Raw genomic sequence first — 17,947 nt, 5'->3', positions numbered from 1 at the left:
GACGGACGGACGGACGGACGGACGGGTGGGTGGATGGGTGGATGGGTGGGTGGATGGATGGATGGATAGGAGCGGCCCCTTTGAAACAGGGTGGTGGCAATTGCCACCATGCTCAGCTTTTCTTTATTTTTTTGTTTATTGTGTTGGCAATTCTCATTAAGAATGGCCACCATCTTTACCTACGGTTTCCTACAATTCTAACCCTATGCCACATCTCTGCTTTTCAGCAACCAATCCTCCAATCGCTTTTTGCTGACTTCCACTGCAGATTTATTTACATGACCATTGTTATCTTTAAACCCTAGGGCCTCAGGAAGAGTGACTGCGCCTGCATCGACATCCGGTTGGATACCGTCACATTTGATTATGAGGTGTTCAATTGTTTCCACAGATCTACCACACACTGCACATGTGTCATCTTCGTCGTTAAATTTCTTTTTGTAGCTGCGCGTTCTAAGACACCCTGACCTAGCTTCAAAAAGTAGGGCACTGCCTCTTGAGTTATCACAGAAAAATTCTTTCCTGATCTGCCTTTTCCAGCATTGATATAGTTCTACACTATGTTTCTTTTCCATTGAATGCATCCAATTTTTAACTTCCGCGTTTTTAACCTGTCGTTTAATGCTCTTTCTTTCTCCGTCCTCGTGACCTGCATACTTACTGTTTAGTTTTCTAGTCCTTTTCCGCCACTGTGACTCAACGCTCTTTCTGTATAAATATTTAAATACCTTAGCTGCCCACCTGTTATCGTCCAATTTCCTCGGGCGTTCTTCATATAGCATTTTACTCTTAGCTTCCCGTGCTTCGAACGATGCCCAGCCCATATCCCCTTGTACTGCCTCGTTTGTGGTTTTACCTGAGCACCTAGTGCTAATCTTCCAAGAGCTCTCTGATTTACGTCTAATCTCGACTGAACTTCTGCCCTTAAGCACAGAACCGCATTGCCGAAAGTAAGTCCCGGCACCATTATTCCTTTCCAAATACCTCTTAGTACTTCATATTTGTTGTACCCCCATAATGCCCTATGTTTCATTATCCCGGCGTCTCTTCGTCCTTTTGCCCTAAGAGCCTGTTCGTGCTTTTCCGTGTATATCTGCCCTTCGTTTAGCCATATCCCGAGGTATTTGTATGCGGCCACTTTGGGTATTTCGTGGCCTCGTATTGTAAGCACCTGGTCAGTTGTATCGTTAAAAACAATCACACCTGATTTAGTTGCGCTAAAACTGAATCCTAGAGCGTCTCCTTCGTCTCCACAGCAATTAACCAAAGTTTGTAAATCTTCCTGGCTATCTGCTAACAGTACAACATCCTCCGCATACATTAAACCCGGGAGTCGCTGCTCAACTACATTTCCGCCTAATATGTACGACAGATTATAACCTATATTACTTTCTTCTAGCCTTCTTTCCATATTTATCACGTAAAGCATGAACAGCAGCGGTCATAGGCGGCAGTGGCGCCATCTGTTTTCAGCAGTGAAAAGCGTCACGACAAGATGCCGAGGCGATTTTGCAAATAATATCATCTGAAAGGTAAAGCCTCGTTAAATCAGTTGTTCTGATATTTCCTTTCGCTCAGTTAGCCGAAAAAAACGGCATGTTCAAAGGGCACGCGTACAGTGTAGGCACGCGCTTCATGCAACGCTTACCTCGGCTACGTCGGCACCTTGTCGTGACGCTTCTAACTGCTGAAAACAGATGGCGCCACTGCCGCCTTTCAGCGAAAAAACGACGTCTGAGGGTTTTGGTTCGGCGATCCCTACGCAGACAACCACGATTTCGCATCATGCACAGCTCAACTAAGTAAGTACCGTTGTAAAACTTGCCACGATACAAAAGTTACCATATTGCGCAAGCTCTGCGCGCAGTTTCACAGCAAACGAGCGAGCGGTTGAGGCGGGAAAATTTTTGAAAGTCTTTACGATAGAAACGCACAATAGGGTATAACCGATGCATCACCACAAGTCTAACCACAATCACCACCACCAGCTACACTACCAGCTGTACCATGGCGTACGTACGGATATTGCTTTCGCAATTACCGGGCTTAACCAAGCTAAGCCACAGATTTTTTTTTCAGCACCGTCCGCTCCGGCGGACGCAGTTGTTGCTGCGACGCGCGTCTTTTCTTTCCTTTTTCTCTTTCCTCTGATCTTATAACTCTCCTCTATCTGCACGTGGCAGCGGTGGTGGCCATTAGGCAGGCCCGTGCTATTTCCTTTTCATCTTTCTCTCAGTCACAACAACAACAACACAATAAAGAGCTTTTTGCGTTGCTGCTACCGAAGCGTCTGTCTGCTGCTTAGAACAGAACATCTCGCGACGAGGATGGGATCCGGTGCGCAGTAAACCGCCGCCGGCCAGCAGCAGTCACGAGGCTGAACCGCCTACGGTGCAAGGCGACACGGAGCCCTTGCAACCACGATTTCATCGGCGGCCAGGAGTAACGCTAGAACGCCGGAGGAGCCCAAGAACGCCGGAGGAGCGCAGGAACGCAGAAAAGTGAAATTTGCTCATTATGGCAGAACCTGGACATGGTCCTAAGCTCGCCAGAATGCCCGAATTCAACCCGAAAATCGACAACATACGCTCGTATTTTGAACGCTTAGAGAACTTCGTAGACATAAATGATGTCTCTGCAGACAAGAAACTGAAGTTGTTTCTGAACGTACTCGGTGCGCAAGAATACGAAGAGCTAAAGAAGATAATTGTGCCTCGTTTGCCTTCTCAGAAGACGTTCGAAGAAATTAAACAGCTTCTGGAAGCTCATTTCAGCCCAGCTCATTCAATTATCGAAGAACGTTGTAAATTTAATCGCCGAATACAGCAAGAAAATGAAAGCGTCAAAGATTTCATCACTGAACTGAAGCATCTTGCAAGCGATTGCAATTTCGGCACGTTTTTAAATCATGCCTTAAGGGACAGGCTTGTAGCTGGTTTGCGTGACGAGGAAACGCAACGGGCTCTTTTTGAACAGCCTGACTTGACGTTCGAGCTGGCGTGCCAAACGGCGCTTGAAAAAGAGCTAGCGGCACAACAGGCGAAGCAAATGCATGAGTTTGACACAAAACCGTGCAGCGTGAACGTCATTCAGGGCGAACGTCGCCGTGATAAGGAAAAGAAATCGAGGACGGTTGCATGGCCAAAAGGTAAACGCGAGGAAGAGCGGCGAAGTGCTTGCAAGCATTGCGGAAAGCGTCAGGCGGGAGAAAAATGTTGGTATCGCTACCACACCTGCAGAAATTGTAACAAAAAAGGGCATTTGCAAGCCGTCTGCAAAAGCAGAGCCAAAGCAAAAGCTCTCAGATACGTTGACAACACGGACGACGAATCCGAAGACTTGAGTTGTCAGACTGTGTTGTTCTTCTCGGGAAAAAGTTTGAGGGGCTACAGCGTCGACCTGAACATTGAAGGGAAGTCTGTTTCGATGATAATTGACACAGGTGCAGCGGTCACGATCGTACCAGAGCAGTTCTATAAGTAGTGTTTCCCGCATGTGTAGAATCCAATGTGTCGTTGCGCACTTACACCGGAGAAAAGCTGAAGGTAATTGGAAAAGCAAACGTCTTAGTCAAGCAGGACGCAAGCGAAATCTCTTTGCCTGTTGTGGTAGTGAAGGGAAACGGAACGCCGATGCCCGCTCTCATGGGAAGAGACTGGCTGGAAAAACTGCAGATAAACTGGAAAGCAGTATACAGCTGTCCACGGATAAGTCATTGGAGCAGAGGGTAGAACCCTTACGGAAAAAGTATCCCGAGAATTTTCAAGAGCACCCCGGGAGTCGTCAAAAACTTCGAAGCTCGCATCTTTGTAAAGGAAGGGGCTCAACCAGTGTTCTTAAAAGCACGGCCAATACCATTTGCCATCAAAGAGGAAGTTGCAAAGGAGCTGGAAAAGCTCGAGCAAGCCGGAATACTAAAGAGGGTCACGAAAAGTGACTGGGCAACGCCTCTGGTAGTGGTCGCGAAGAAAGGCGGCGCAGGTTTAAGGTTATGCGGCGACTACAAAGTCACGGTTAATCCTGTTCCAAAAACTGACCATTACCCTTTGCCATTGCCGGAAGATTTGTATTCGAAGCTCGCAAGAGGTAAAATATTTTGCGTTCTGCATCTATCACAAGCTTATCAGCAAGTGCCGCTTGCTGAGGAAAGCAAAACACTGTTAACCGTAAACACTCATCTCGGATTATTCCAGTTTCAGCGCCTATCATTCGGCATCTCTAGCGCACCTGCTATCTTTCAGTCGTTAATGGACGAAGTCTTAAAAGGGATTCCAAAAGTGGGTTGCTATATCGACGACGTCGTCGTCGTAGGCGACAATATAGACGACTGTCAAGAAACTGTGGAAAAGGTACTTCAACGACTGGAAAAGCACAATATCGTAGTAATTGAACAGAAATGTGAATTTTTCAAGCAGTCCGTCGTTTATCTTGGACACAAAGTGACAGCTGATGGCATTTTTCCAACATCAACAAAGATAAAAGCCATCACGGAAGCGCCTCAGCCAAGCACCGTAACTGAGCTACGAGGCTTCTTGGGTCTGCTGAATTTCTACGCCAAATTCATCAAAGATTTAGCCACAGTAGCTGCACCAATGTACGATCTGCTAAAAAAAGACACGAGTTGGGCGTGGACGGACGAATGTTCAAGATCATTCGTGGAAGCCAAGCAGCGTCTCGTAGACAGTTAAGTTCTGACTTTTTACGACGTGAAAAATCCAATCGGTTTAAGCTACGACGCGTCGGCCTACGGTCTTGGGGCAGTAATTTTTCACGTCATGCCTGACGGTTCGGAAAGACCCATTTAATTTGCCTCCAGAACATTGAGTGTAGCGGAGCGCAACTATGCGCAAGGTTAGAAGGAAGCCCTAGCATTAATTTTCGGTCTGAGCAGGTTTCATAGATACCTGTACGGGCGCAAATACATGCCGTATACAGACCACCAACCACTGTTGGGGATCTTGGCATCAGAAAAACCAATTCCTTCTTTGGCTGCAGATAGGATTCAGCGCTGGGCTATCACCTTAGCAGCTTATCAGTACACACTGCGCTACAGGAACGGCAAAAACATGGAAGTTGCCGACGCCCTTTCAAGGCTTCCACTTCTGGTCAAGCATAAAGACGACACTGAAGAATGGCTTGCAGTGTTTGAGTCAACGCCTCTCACTGCGAGCCAGGTTGCTGCTGCGACTAAAAGGAATCGCCTTCTTTCCAAAGTCGTGCAGTTCACGTTATCTGGCTGGCCCGCGCGCCGCGATGATAAATTTCAGCTCTTTTACGTTCGTCGAAACGAACTATCGTATGAGCAAGGCTGCATCACGTGGGGCCAGCGAGTGATCATTCCGGACGAACTTCGATAAGCAGTATTAACATTGCTACATGAAGAACACCTTGGAATGCAAAGAATCAAAATGCTTGCTGGGTCGTTTGTTTGGTGGCCGTTGATTGACAAGAACATTGAAGACACTGTCCGTCATGTACAGTGTGCCAAACGACCATGCCTGCGAAGGCACCAGGGCCATTGCATTCATGAACTTATCCAACTCGTGTTTGGCAGAGAGTCCATGTCGATTTCGCCATGAAGGATGGCTAGAACTTGTTCCTTCTAGTAGACTGTTACTCAAAGTGGATAGAAGTAAAATGCCTCCGCACTACGACGACGTCGAAAACGATCGACTGTCTCATGGAGATATTTGCAGCGTATGGCTACCCGGAGGAACTGATCAGAGGTGAACCTCAGGTTACTGCGCAGGAGTTCTCCAATTCCACCTCTTCTCACGGGATTCGCCACACGCGTACGCCACCCTACCACGCTTCATCGAACGGGGCAGCATAAAGGCTAGTTGACCGCCACCGCGGTGGCTCAGCGGTTATGGTGCTCGGCTGCTGACCCAAGAGACGCGGGTTCGATCCCGGCCGCGGCGGCTAGAATTTCTTTGGAGGAGAAATTGTAGAGGCCCGTGTACTGTGCGATGTCAGTGCACGTTAAAGAACCACAGGTGGTCGAAATTTCCGGAGCCCTTCACTACGGCGTCTCTCATAGCCTTAGTCGCTTTGGGACGTTAAACCGCATAAACCAAACCATAAACCAATCAAGCAAGTGCTTCACGATAACCAAACAGGGCAGAACAGAACTCTGCACCAACGACTTAACGACTTCTTGCTTGCTTACAGGAACACCCCGAACTCCGTAACAGGAAGAACGCCGGCTGAGCTGTTCTTGAAACGACAACCCCGAGTGAAGCTTTCGCTCCTGAAGCCAAGTTTTGTGCAGGACATGCGCAGCCGCCAAGCCAGAGACGCCACTCATCGCAACGAGGGCCGAGGAATCGACCCGCAGATGGAAGCCGGTGATGCAGTTCTCGTCAAGACTACGAGAGGGGAAACCCTGCCATGGGATGAAGCGGTCGTAATGCAACGTGTAAGTGACTCTACGTTTGTAGTCAAAGTCGGTGACCAGTTTCGTTTTGTGCATATCGACCACTTGAGACCCATCTGGATATCGGGTGCAAAGTCATCACTCCATCCGGAAGTCGCAAAAGAAGCGCATCCTGAATCCACTCCAAGTGCCGCTGTTCAGCGAGACTTGCCATCAGCTCCCTCGGAAAAAGATTCCCCTGCTGGCTCCGTGATTAGTGGTCCCCCTGCGGACAAGCTTGAGGATGTTCGCTTAGATGACGCCACTTCAAATGAGGAACCGGCATCGCAGCCTGAAGCAAGACACATGGCAGCGCAACCTTCAAGTTCCACCGCATCAACCACGGCTACACCCGAAGAGGCTAATTTGCGAAGAATTAATCGCACAAGACGTCCTCCTGATCGCTATCAAACCTCCAGTTATGAACACGGAAAGAAACGCGTGTAGCTTTGATTAAGGAGGAAGGAATGTTCTGTATCAGCCAGACGGTCTGATAACATTGTACCAGAAATGACGTGTGCCTGACCGGCATGCAGCGTTTCCTATAAAAGAACGCTGCTGCCTCGAATAAAGAGCTTTTTGTGTTGCTGCCACCGAAGCGTCTGTCTGCTGCTTAGAACAGAACAGTAACTTAATCTCTAGGCTGGAAACGGCGAAAGTAACCTCCCGCTTCCCTCACGGACCCTCCTCACCGTTTGTCACTTGTTGGTTAGATTCCTGCTTAAACTCAATGCCACTACCTGTTCGGTCCTGTGGGGGACAGCTATTCCGGACTCTGGGTGGCTGGTTAAGAACACCACCCGTGCTAATGGTGAAAATCTGCCACCGTATCTTGTTATCAGGTTACGCTCTGTGAAAACCTGCAAAAAATGAAAATGAATTATTTTAAAAAAGGACAATTTTTTCGACGTACAGCTGGCCACGAAAGGTTTACGCGGCACTCCAGTTCCTGAAAAACATTTTCACGCGTTGCCTGCGAGACAGCCTGCCAATCACCTGGTCCTGTTCCCGCGTTTATGTCTGAGCTTACGGTTCCGAGTCCTGCTTATACGCGATAGTTGAGGTAAAATAATCTTTTTCGGGTCTGGTGTTTTGTGACCCCGGAATTACTTAGTCAAAAGGGGAAAAGTCACGCAAATTTCATAAGAATAACCTTCTCTCTTAAAGGAAAAGCTTGGGTCCACCGCAACCACAGCAGAACATCTGTCATTGTAGAGGTACTTCTGATCGTGTGTAGAAAGGCTGCAAAGCGAGCGCGTTCTTGTCCAAAAAGAAAGCCTCCGACTTTATAGGCGAAAAAGAAGCATGCATTCACTAACTCCGACAGACTGACGCCGCTTTGAAAACATCCACGGGGGCAGTCTTTCCACCAGCGCGCTTGCCTGGGAACGTATCCCAGGCTTGCACCGTCATATGTTAGCACCATCATTCACGAATATGCAGCCTTCACATTCTCCAGTCTTCCAGAGTTGCGCTGGTGGAGAATCGCGGAGAAAGAGTATTTGCAGTTAGAGGGAAAGAGCCTTATCACGAGTATAGCAACAGAGAAAAGAAATAAATAGTTAAGCATTTGCATCGAGGATTCCCACCCGCTGTGCTGAACTTTTTTAGTCTCCGGCCACCATCACTGACGTTCTCCTTCAGAAAGCTCCAAAAAGCTTCAACATTAGTTGAGAACCAGATGTTTGGAGCCGGGGCCCCACCTCGGAGGACGCTCGAACCTGCTGGGGGACCTTTTCCCCTCACAAGCGGACAACGGCGACGGCGAAGCCGCGAACGCAGAAACGGGCGCCAAAGAGCTACGCTCTGAAAAAGTAAAATTTTGACTTGCGCCTCTTGAGAACGGCCCTTGCTTGCTTCTGCAAACAAAAGGAATGCTTGAAAATGATTGCCCCACCCCTCCCTAGATAACAAACACGCAACACTCTGGCGCACACTAGAGACACTCTCCCCTCCCCCCTTAACCTAGCCCACTATCATCCATCCTTTCCCACTCCCGCATGTGCCCTATGCCCAGAACCCTTCGCTTCTTCCCTCCACATCCTTTCCCTCTGCCCGGCGGACCCTCCCCCGCGGGACCTAGAGAACCTCAAGACCTGGGATGACTGGGAAACCCTCTGCGCTCGGAGGACCCGGCCGTGCAGGCCATCGCCACCGGCCGGACTGCCAGTGTTATGGACCTTAGGAACATACACACTTTAGTGCATTGGGGTCGTGCTCCGAATTCCTGTTGAAATAAAGTTTCTTTCTCTCTCTCTCTTGAAAATGATTAATTTGACGCTGTCGGCGCTGGGGACCTCACTGACATGCGTGTGAAAGAGTGCTTGAAGTTTTATTGCGAACGCAATACTACTTTCACTTTCAAGCATTTGCGGTGCAACGGCGGTGCACATGAAATGACCTTTCGCATGACCTCTGTGTGACGTCACGCCGAAGAGCTGGGCGATGATCTCGCGCCGTCCTTGTGGGAGAGCGTGGGACGCGCGCCGAGCGTTCAGCAGGTGCGCATCGGCTCTGCCGATTCTTGGCTGGAGCCCCGGATTTTTTCCGCCCCGGGCCAGCAAGACCTGCACCACCGTGCTCCGGAAGTCACAGGGGATCGGCGGATATCATTTTTTCCGAGGTGAGATCCCCTTTTACAAATCCTGGCAAAGCGAAGTTTCGACCACGCTGGATGGCGCCGCTAGGCCTGACAGCGGCGCCAACGCCCGGCGCAGCGGAGCCCCTGCTCCGCGATAATATGGCCTTCCCACAAGCCACCAGCCATGGGATATGACTCGGAGGCGATGGCGTGGACCACCGTTCATCCCCATAACGTGGGTGAGACAACAGCAGCAAGCTTCAAGAGCGCCACGCTCGCTGCCGCGGTAGCTCGCCGAGAGCAGGGCCGTGCCCTAAAAGCGGCGTCCGTCGACGCGGCCTCCCGTGCCGCTCCCGCCGCCGGCGCCAGCTCCGACAACTCCGCTCAACGCACAGCGGGCCGGCCTCTTACGACCTGGAGGCCGCAGCCATTACCAAAACCGACACCCGAAGACTTCGTGGTACTCCTCAAGCCGCGAACTCGAGTATCATTGCAAGAGGTATTCGAAAAGAACAGATACGGGCGGGCGTTCATAACCTACCTCGGACCGGACTGCTCACAATTTTTCACAATTCTTCCGGTACGCGACCAAAATTTAATCCTAATTTACACTTCAAAACCCGAAATTCAACATAAACTTATCGGGGACTTCGAGATAAATCTGCAAAATAAGAAAGTCCAACTTACAGGCCACCTAAGGCAAGACGGTGGTAACGTCTGTTACGGCGTGGTAACAGTACGCAATACAGATACAGCGGAATCCCTCCGCTCAAGTCTCGAGTGGCGCCATGGCGAGATTCTGGAGATACGCAAATTCGGCACGTCAAACAAGGCGCGAATAACATTTTCCGGAAAGCTGAAGCCGCGCTACGTACATTACGAGTGTATGCTCATCCAAGTCCGTGAATATCAGCGCACCATCCCGGCCTGCGGTCACTGCGGTGTTGTCGGTCACCGTATGGACGCCTGCCCCGGCCCAAGACCGGGCAAATGTGGTGTGTGCGGCCAACAAGCCGAGCTCTTTGAGGGGGTGCGGGTCTCTCACGAGTGCGTTCCAAATGCTCTCTCTGCGGCGGAGCCCATACCACGGGTGCCCGCGGGTGCGTTGCAATGTATCGAACCCCCCAGCCCCTGCACCTGGAGCAGGGACCGACGCACAAGAAGGGCCGCCGTAAACGCCGGAAACGGCGGCCCCGCCAAGCCAAGGACAAGGGAGCCAACCAGCCCCCGAGCAAGCCAGGCGGTCCGTCTACCGGCAAGCCAGGCGGTACATCTACCGGCAATCCAGGCGCTCCATCTACCGGCAAGCCAGGCGGTCCATCTCCTGGAAAGCCAGGCGGTCCATCTACCGACAAGCCGGAGTTGCCTAAGTCAATACCACCACCACCCCAAGCCGACGTGGAGAAACGAACGAGTACCCCCCCACCAGGCTCTTCGCGGACATGGGCGCAAGCCGTCATCCAGGGATCCCAGGTGAGCAGCAAGGGCAGGGCAGTCCCTCCTCATCCCCCCCCCCCCTTCCAAACCGCCGACAAAAACGGCCGAGCAATCCCAAATTTCCGCCCTCAAAGAGGAAATCGCTAACCTAGAGAAGCGTCTTGCCCTCACTGAGGCGCGCCAAAATTTTCTAACCTAGAGGCCCACTCCCCCCGCGGTGGAGGAGATGGATAGCGACACACCGGCGAACGCGCAGACTAAAACCGCGCAGTCTGCGCTTGAGGCGAGGGTTAGCACACTGGAGGCCCAGATGAACTCCGCATTCTCCGCCTTAGAAATGCAAATCGCAGTCACCATCAAGGCGGCTCTAGACAAAATTCCTACCATTATACCCGCACATATGACGAAACAAACTGTAACTACCTGGCGCTCCGGCCAACTCAAGCGTATAAGGAGCCCCAATATTAAGGCTGGTAGACCAAAAGTCGCACATGAGGAACAGGAGCCCGCCCTCAACCTGCCCAGCGTGACGCAACCTGCTGTCATTGGGGCACCCGGCTCAGAGGCGGGCCCCTTCCTAGTAAGCATAAATTCTAATCATAATCATGGCGGACATTAATAAACCGCGATGGTACTCACGCAGCAATTCGGCCCCTCTCCAAATTTTACAGTGGAACTGCAGAGGTTTCAAGGCCCGTACTAAGCGGTCCGACCTACGGCTTTTCCTAACAACGTTCCCCAGTCCTCCTGCTGTAGTGGCCCTCCAAGAGCCGGGGGACGCAGCCACCCTCACAAATTACTCAGTGTATCAGCAGGATGCGCAGAGCTGCCTCTGCTTACATAAAAATTATACGGCCTCCCCGGTGGACCTGGATTACAAGGCGATTTTCTCGTATGCGATGGTGACGATCCTTCCGCTACGCAAACAAGACCCCCCCATTACACGTGCTCAACGTTTACAGCTCTCCAAAACTTCCAAACGTCACATTTCTGGACTTATTCACTCGGGCGTTAAAGGTGGCGAACAGGGACCCCCTCATAATCGTTGGGGACTTTAATGCCCCTAGCCCCTTATGGGGATATATACGTGAAGAAAAACGAGGACGCAAGCTGGCGGAACTTGCGTCAACGTTGGGCCTTACTCTTCACACGGACCCTGCACAACCCACTCGCATTGGGAACTCCGTGGCACGCGACACGTGCCCAGATCTCACATTTACCAAAAATATTAGATATGCAGAATGGCACAACACCGAGGAAACCCTGGGTAGCGACCACTGCATTCTTGCGACCACAATCCGCACCAAACCCCTTACAAGACCTCACACTAAAGCAACCCTTCCAGACTGGACCAAATTCAGATCCAACTACACTAACCCTACCCCTATAGCGGATCAAGGTTACACTACATGGTCACAACACCTCTTCTGCCAACTCAAAGATACCGAACACCACGTTCAGCTCTCAGAGGCGAACCCGGCGGTGGACAACCACCTCCTTCACCACTGGGAGGCCCGGCACATCCTCGTCCGCCGATGGCGCCGGCAGAAGTACAATCGGCAACTCAAAATCCGCATCGCGGAACTCACCCAACAAGCGGCAGAGTATGCGGCCCAACTCGCCGCCTCGAACTGGGTAGACCGATGCAACACCGCTGCTCGGGCAAATGTCGAGCCGGAGCACGTGGCGCCTTTTCCGTGCCCTCATTGATCCGACCCAAACCCGCACCGAAACACAAAAACATCTTCAACGAGCAATTCACACCTTCAACGGAGACACAAACTGGCTGACGCGCTCCGAGACAAATATCTGTACACAGACCAGGATTCGCGTGGTCCGGCGTACTCGTATGCAGGTTCTGAGAACGCAGAGCTGGATCGAACTTTCCAGCTTCACGACCTCAAAGCGGCCCTGGCCAAAATGAAACGAGGGACAGCCCCGGGCAGGGACAAGGTAACTGTGAAACTTCTCGCTAACCTACTCGAACCGGCCTACGAGCGGCTGCTCGAATACTTCAATGCCATCTGGACGGGAGGTACGCCTCTCCCAGTGGATTGGAAGGCGGCTCTCATCACATTCATACCCAAACCAGGCAAACCTCTCAACACTGACAACCTCCGGCCCATATCTCTCATTTCTTGTGTGGGGAAGTTGGAGACCATGGTCCGTGACAGACTATCCACCTACCTTTGCAGGGCACAGCGCCTTTGCAGACACCATGTACGGGTTCCGCCCACACCGGTCCGCACAAGATGTGCTGCTGCAACTTCATAGAGAGATTCTTGATCCCGTCGAGCACACTAGCGATGACAAGGTGGTCCTCGCATTGGACTTCCGGGGGGCTTTCGACAATGTTACCCATGATATCATCCTCTCCCACCTGTCCCAAGTGAACTGTGGGTACAACACATTCCAATACATCAAGCAATTCCTCACAGATCGGCAATCATATATCCGACTCCAAGACAGTGAACATGGCCCGTACCAACTTGGTACGCGAGGGACTCCACAGGGAGCAGTCCTCTAGCCTCTTCTCTTTAATCTGGCCATGATGAAGTTCCCTACCCTGCTGGGTGAGCTCCCGGGTGTGCAGCATTCCCTGTACGCGGACGACATCACCCTCTGGGCAACACACGGTTCGTTTGGTAAAATCGAGGCCAACCTGCAGCAAGCGGCGGCTATTGTGGACGATTATGCACACCGCTGCGGCCTTGAGTGCTCCCTGAGCAAATCGGAATTCGTGCACATGCGTCCCAATCCAAGGTGCACATCCAAAATTGCCCTCTTCCTACTTAGTGGCCCGATACCTGAACACGATGAAATCAGAGTATTGGGACTCTACATACAAAAGAGCCGCAAGATTGACACCACGCTGAAGAAACTCCACAAGGTGGGGGATCAGGTGGGCCGTATGGTCCGCCGGGTATCAAACAAACGAGGGGGGTTGCGATGCAAAGACGCCCTGCGGCTGGCCAATGCATTCGTATCCAGTCGAATCCTGTATTCGGCACCGTACCTCCGCCTGCGCAAATGCGATGAGATCGCTTTCGAAGTGATTCCCCGAAAAATCTATAAGAGAGCTCTCGACCTCCCAATTGCAACATCCAACCAACGTCTCCTCGGCCTGAGGATGACGAACACCTTTGGGGAGCTGCGCGAGGCTCATCTCAGCAATCAATACTTGCGGTTAAGCAAAACACGTGCGGGTAGCCGCCTACTGACCCGCCTCCACATCAATTACACAACCCAAGAGGAGAAGCGGGTATCCATGCCCGAGGCCTGGCGCTTCGCACTCCCTCCCCAATAACATGACAAAAGATGCCCATGATGGCCGCCGCCTCGCGCGAGCGGAGGCAATTTCCAAGCAGTATGGTGCTCGACCAGGGGTATTTTACACGGACGCGGCAGGTCCACACCATGGGGTTTGGTACACGGCTGCCGTTGTCCACGAAAACAACCCAGTTCAGGGCCTCACCTTCCGTGCCCCCAACATTACATTCGCGGAGGAAGTTTCTATAGCACTTGCAGCTGCGGATCCAGCGTCCCGAGTCATTATCACCGACTCAAGAGAAGCTTGCCGAAATTTTGAACAAGGCCAAATTCCAGATCGTGCTTTCCAAATTTTACACAGATGTGAGTACCGGGATTTCCCAACCAGGCGCACCATCATCTGGGCCCCAGCACATGCGGGGATAGAGGGAAATAATATAGCGGACACTACCGCCCGCGCGCTTAACCACCGGGCATCGCCTCTCTCGCCGCCTGATCCGGCTACTAATTTTAATCCGGCTATTACTTTTCGGGAGATCTCTCCCCTGTATCAAAACGCTCACGGCCGATACCCACCCCCCTGTAAAGGCCTCAATAAGTCAGAGGAGCGTTGGCTACTTCGCCTCTACACCAACACGGTACTGTGCCCGGCAGTGCTCAAACATTTCAATTCGGCCTTTTCGGGCGAGTGTCCACACTGTGGGGAAGTGTTTCCGGACACGTATCACATGGTGTGGGCATGCCCGGCGAATCCTGCTTTCCCACCCCACCCCCACCCCACCCGAGAGGACTGGGAGGCTGCCCTGCTGTTGTTGTTGTTGTTGTTGTGACTGAGAGAAGGATGAAAAGGAAATTGCACGGGCCTGCTACTGGCTCTAGACAAGCCACCACCGCTGCCACGTGCAGATAGAGGAGAGGTAAGAGATCAGAGGAAAGAGAAAAAGGCAAGAAAAGACGCGCGTCGCAGCAACAACTGCGTCCGCCGGAGCGGACGCGGCTGAAAAAATCAGATAAGCGGCCGAAGCCGCGCTCGGCTGCTCACCTCTCCAGGACCAACGAGCCCTGGTGACAAGAGCCCGGGCCGCCGCGGAGGCCACAGGGGTCGCGGACTTGGGATCCCTCCTAGTGATTGTGAGGGCCGGGCCCTTCAGGCACGGTCCAAGCAGTACCTCTGTATATAGTACAAAGAAATGTTTTACACCACCACCACCACCGTCCGTGTGTGACGGCGGTGCACATGAACAGCGGCCTAACTCCCGCTCTCTCCGCCAGGCGCGCCACAGGTGTTGTGACGTCACGCCGAAGAGCTGGGCGACCATCTCGAGCTGTCCTTGTGCGACGGCTGGGCACATGAACGGCGGCCTCACTCCCACTCTCTCCTCCAGGAGCGCCACAGGTGTTGTTACGTCACGCCGAAGAGCTGGGCGACCATCTCGCGCCGTCCGTGTGCCACGGCGGTGCACATGAACGGCGGCCTGACTGGATTGGACTGGACTGGACTGGACTGGATTGGATTGGATTGTATAACCGATGCATCGCCACAAGTCTAAACCGAAGCACCACCACCAGCTACACAACCAGCTGAACCATGGCGTAAGTACGGATATTCCTTTCGCCCAAGCTAAGCCACATCCAATTTTTATATTGCTGAGCGAGCAAACAGCCAATGTTCTGTAAGCTCCTGTGCTTGAAGAGGAAGGTGGTGGTGGTGTAAACTTTATTGTCCATGAAAAATTACAGGTGGGGGGCAGGATCCCCCTCATGGCCTGCGAGAGGGGCCCACACAGCGGGTTCCTCCCTTACAAATGGTGTGCCAGACCCTTGAAGGCCAGCCTGTTAGAGTCACTGGTGATGGTGACTCGTTGGTCTTGGAGTGCTGAACTGGACATCAGCTGTTCCACAGTAAGTGAGTGCCACCTCTGGGGGAGGGGGGGGGGGGAGGTGCGGGTAAGTAGAACAGGCGAGCTGTACATGCAGAAAGTCTCCTGGTTTGCCGCATACTCGACAGGAGGAGGAGAATGGGTCTGGGAAACGTCCGTGCATGACTATCAGGTACGGGAGTGTGCGAGTTTGGAGCCTGTGGCAGAAAGTTGATTGCGTGGTTGATAGCGAAGGGTGAGGAGGTGCGTATGTCTGTCTGTTGGAGCGATAGTGTTGTAGGATGCCACTGAAATTTAACAGACACTCCCCTTCGATGGAGGAGGTGGTGTGCTCTCCCGTACGAAGGGTAAGATCTTGGGCGAGGGCATGCGCCTCCTCGTCCGGCATGTGCTGGCGCCCAGATGAGCGTTATGGTTCTGGAGGGATTCCAGCGTCGGAGTATGGTGCTGGCTTGCCGAGAGATACGACCAGTGCTGTAATTTAGGATTGCTGTTTGCGAATCGGAAATAGTTTTGGTGGCGGCTGAAAAAGAGAAGGCTAGAGCGATAGCCGTTTCCTCAGCCATGATTATGGATGAGGTAAGAAAGGTTCCTGGCGTGATGGGGTGGCAGTCACTCCGAACAGTCACTATAGCTGCCTGTGCGTCTGATGCGTAGAGCGAGGCATTAGTATATGCCACATTGGGATCCTCTCCGTAACCTCTGTGTAGCGCTAATGCCCGGGTCTCCCTGCGCATTTGATCGCGCTCCGGGTGCATGTGTTTAGGGAAGGGGTATCTGAACTGCAGCTTTTATGGGAGTGGGGATTGTGTCAGTGCCGGGTATAATGCCGACAGGCGATATGCGAAGAGACTGCAGCAGAACTCGTCCTGCAGCGGGGCATTTGAGTCTGGCTAGCTGTGCCGTTTTGGTGGGCTCACAGAGTTCCTCGAAAGTGTTATGTATTCCTAGTCGAAGAAGGCGCTCTATGAAAGTGCATGGGGGAAGGCGTAAAGCTGTGCGCGTACTGCTCCCAATGAGGCCGTCTAAGCGTTCTCTATCTTTCGCTAAGAGAGGGAGATACGGTAGTGCGTATGTTTTATGCGAAGCATATTAACGTAGGTTTCGGGCCTTCGCGCGACGTCCGGCGGTGGCCACCATTGACCTTCAAGTGACCTTCAAGTAGGTCACGTGACATGACGTCACGCGATGACGTCACACTGGCTGCAGATGGGGCCTCATATCGCGCTGTCGGTCGCCTCCCGGCGGTGGCCACCATTGACCTTGAAGTGAGATCACATGATGTGACGTCACGTGATGACGTCACACCGGCTGCAGATGGGGCCCCATATCGCGCCGTCGGACGTCGCCTGGTGGAGGCCTCCACGCTTCGGTTCGCGCCGTCGCGCGCGACGCGGCGGCGGCGCCACCATCGCTGCATCACGTGATATGTGACGTCACCCCAGGGATGAGGCGGCGCGCGCCCGTCGTCGCGTCAGTCTCTGTGCCCGCAACCGCGCCAGCGTCTTTGCGCAGGGCGTGTATGCGGTCAAGATGCCTCCAAACGCTAAGGACATGCTTCGCATCCACTGGGCTTAACCTTGATAAGCCTCCAATTTTTCTACTGGTGATGTAACCATCTAACCAGGCTAGGGAACGGCAGAGATGCATGTATACTGCGTAGCGGCTTGGCAAACATTTTATTTGGGGAAACATGAGATACACGAAATGTTTGATGTTTTGTTCTTCAACTTCGTTACGCAACCGCATGCTGTAAGCGATGGTATAATGCAGACAGCTAAGCACGCGTAAAGATAACCGATTGACATCCGCATTCTATCAAAGATTCATGGAAGTTGCTAAGACGTTCCTGAGATTGGAATAAAAGACAAAATGATTAACTGTAAATGAACAACACTTGTAAATCCATAGAGCGCAGGCTGAAAATGCTGTGGAAATTGTAATGCGAAAAGCTAAGAGGATGCGACGGATTTGCCAGTTGTCTTCGGCTTATAAAAGGTAGTCTATAAAAGAGCGTTTTTTTATGTACCTATGATCAACTTTCATGCTTTTTCGACAAGTTGCACTTTAAAGCAAGGAAGAGCTTACGGTGAACGACATTGTATTCGCAGTCTCCACTTTATTGGTATTGACATTACACAGAAGACGCACCATCTGGCTGTCCACGTAAAACCTGAAGCAACAGATGCACTGTGCCTACTGCTAAAAGGACGAATTAATAAGAACATGCAACGGTGAGCAGTGAACGTTAATGACTCGAAGCTGCAAAAGTCTGTACAAAATTATGCACAAAAATTCCGGATGTATGCCACACAATAAACATAACAGCTCGAACTTGTCCTCAAAAAGTGGATAATTATTTCT

Source organism: Amblyomma mixtum, chromosome 3 (assembly GCF_055824585.1).
Source record: "Amblyomma mixtum isolate Tamu chromosome 3, ASM5582458v1, whole genome shotgun sequence".
Taxonomy (NCBI): Eukaryota; Metazoa; Arthropoda; class Arachnida; order Ixodida; family Ixodidae; genus Amblyomma; species Amblyomma mixtum.
Note: the sequence above shows the minus strand (reverse complement) of the source record.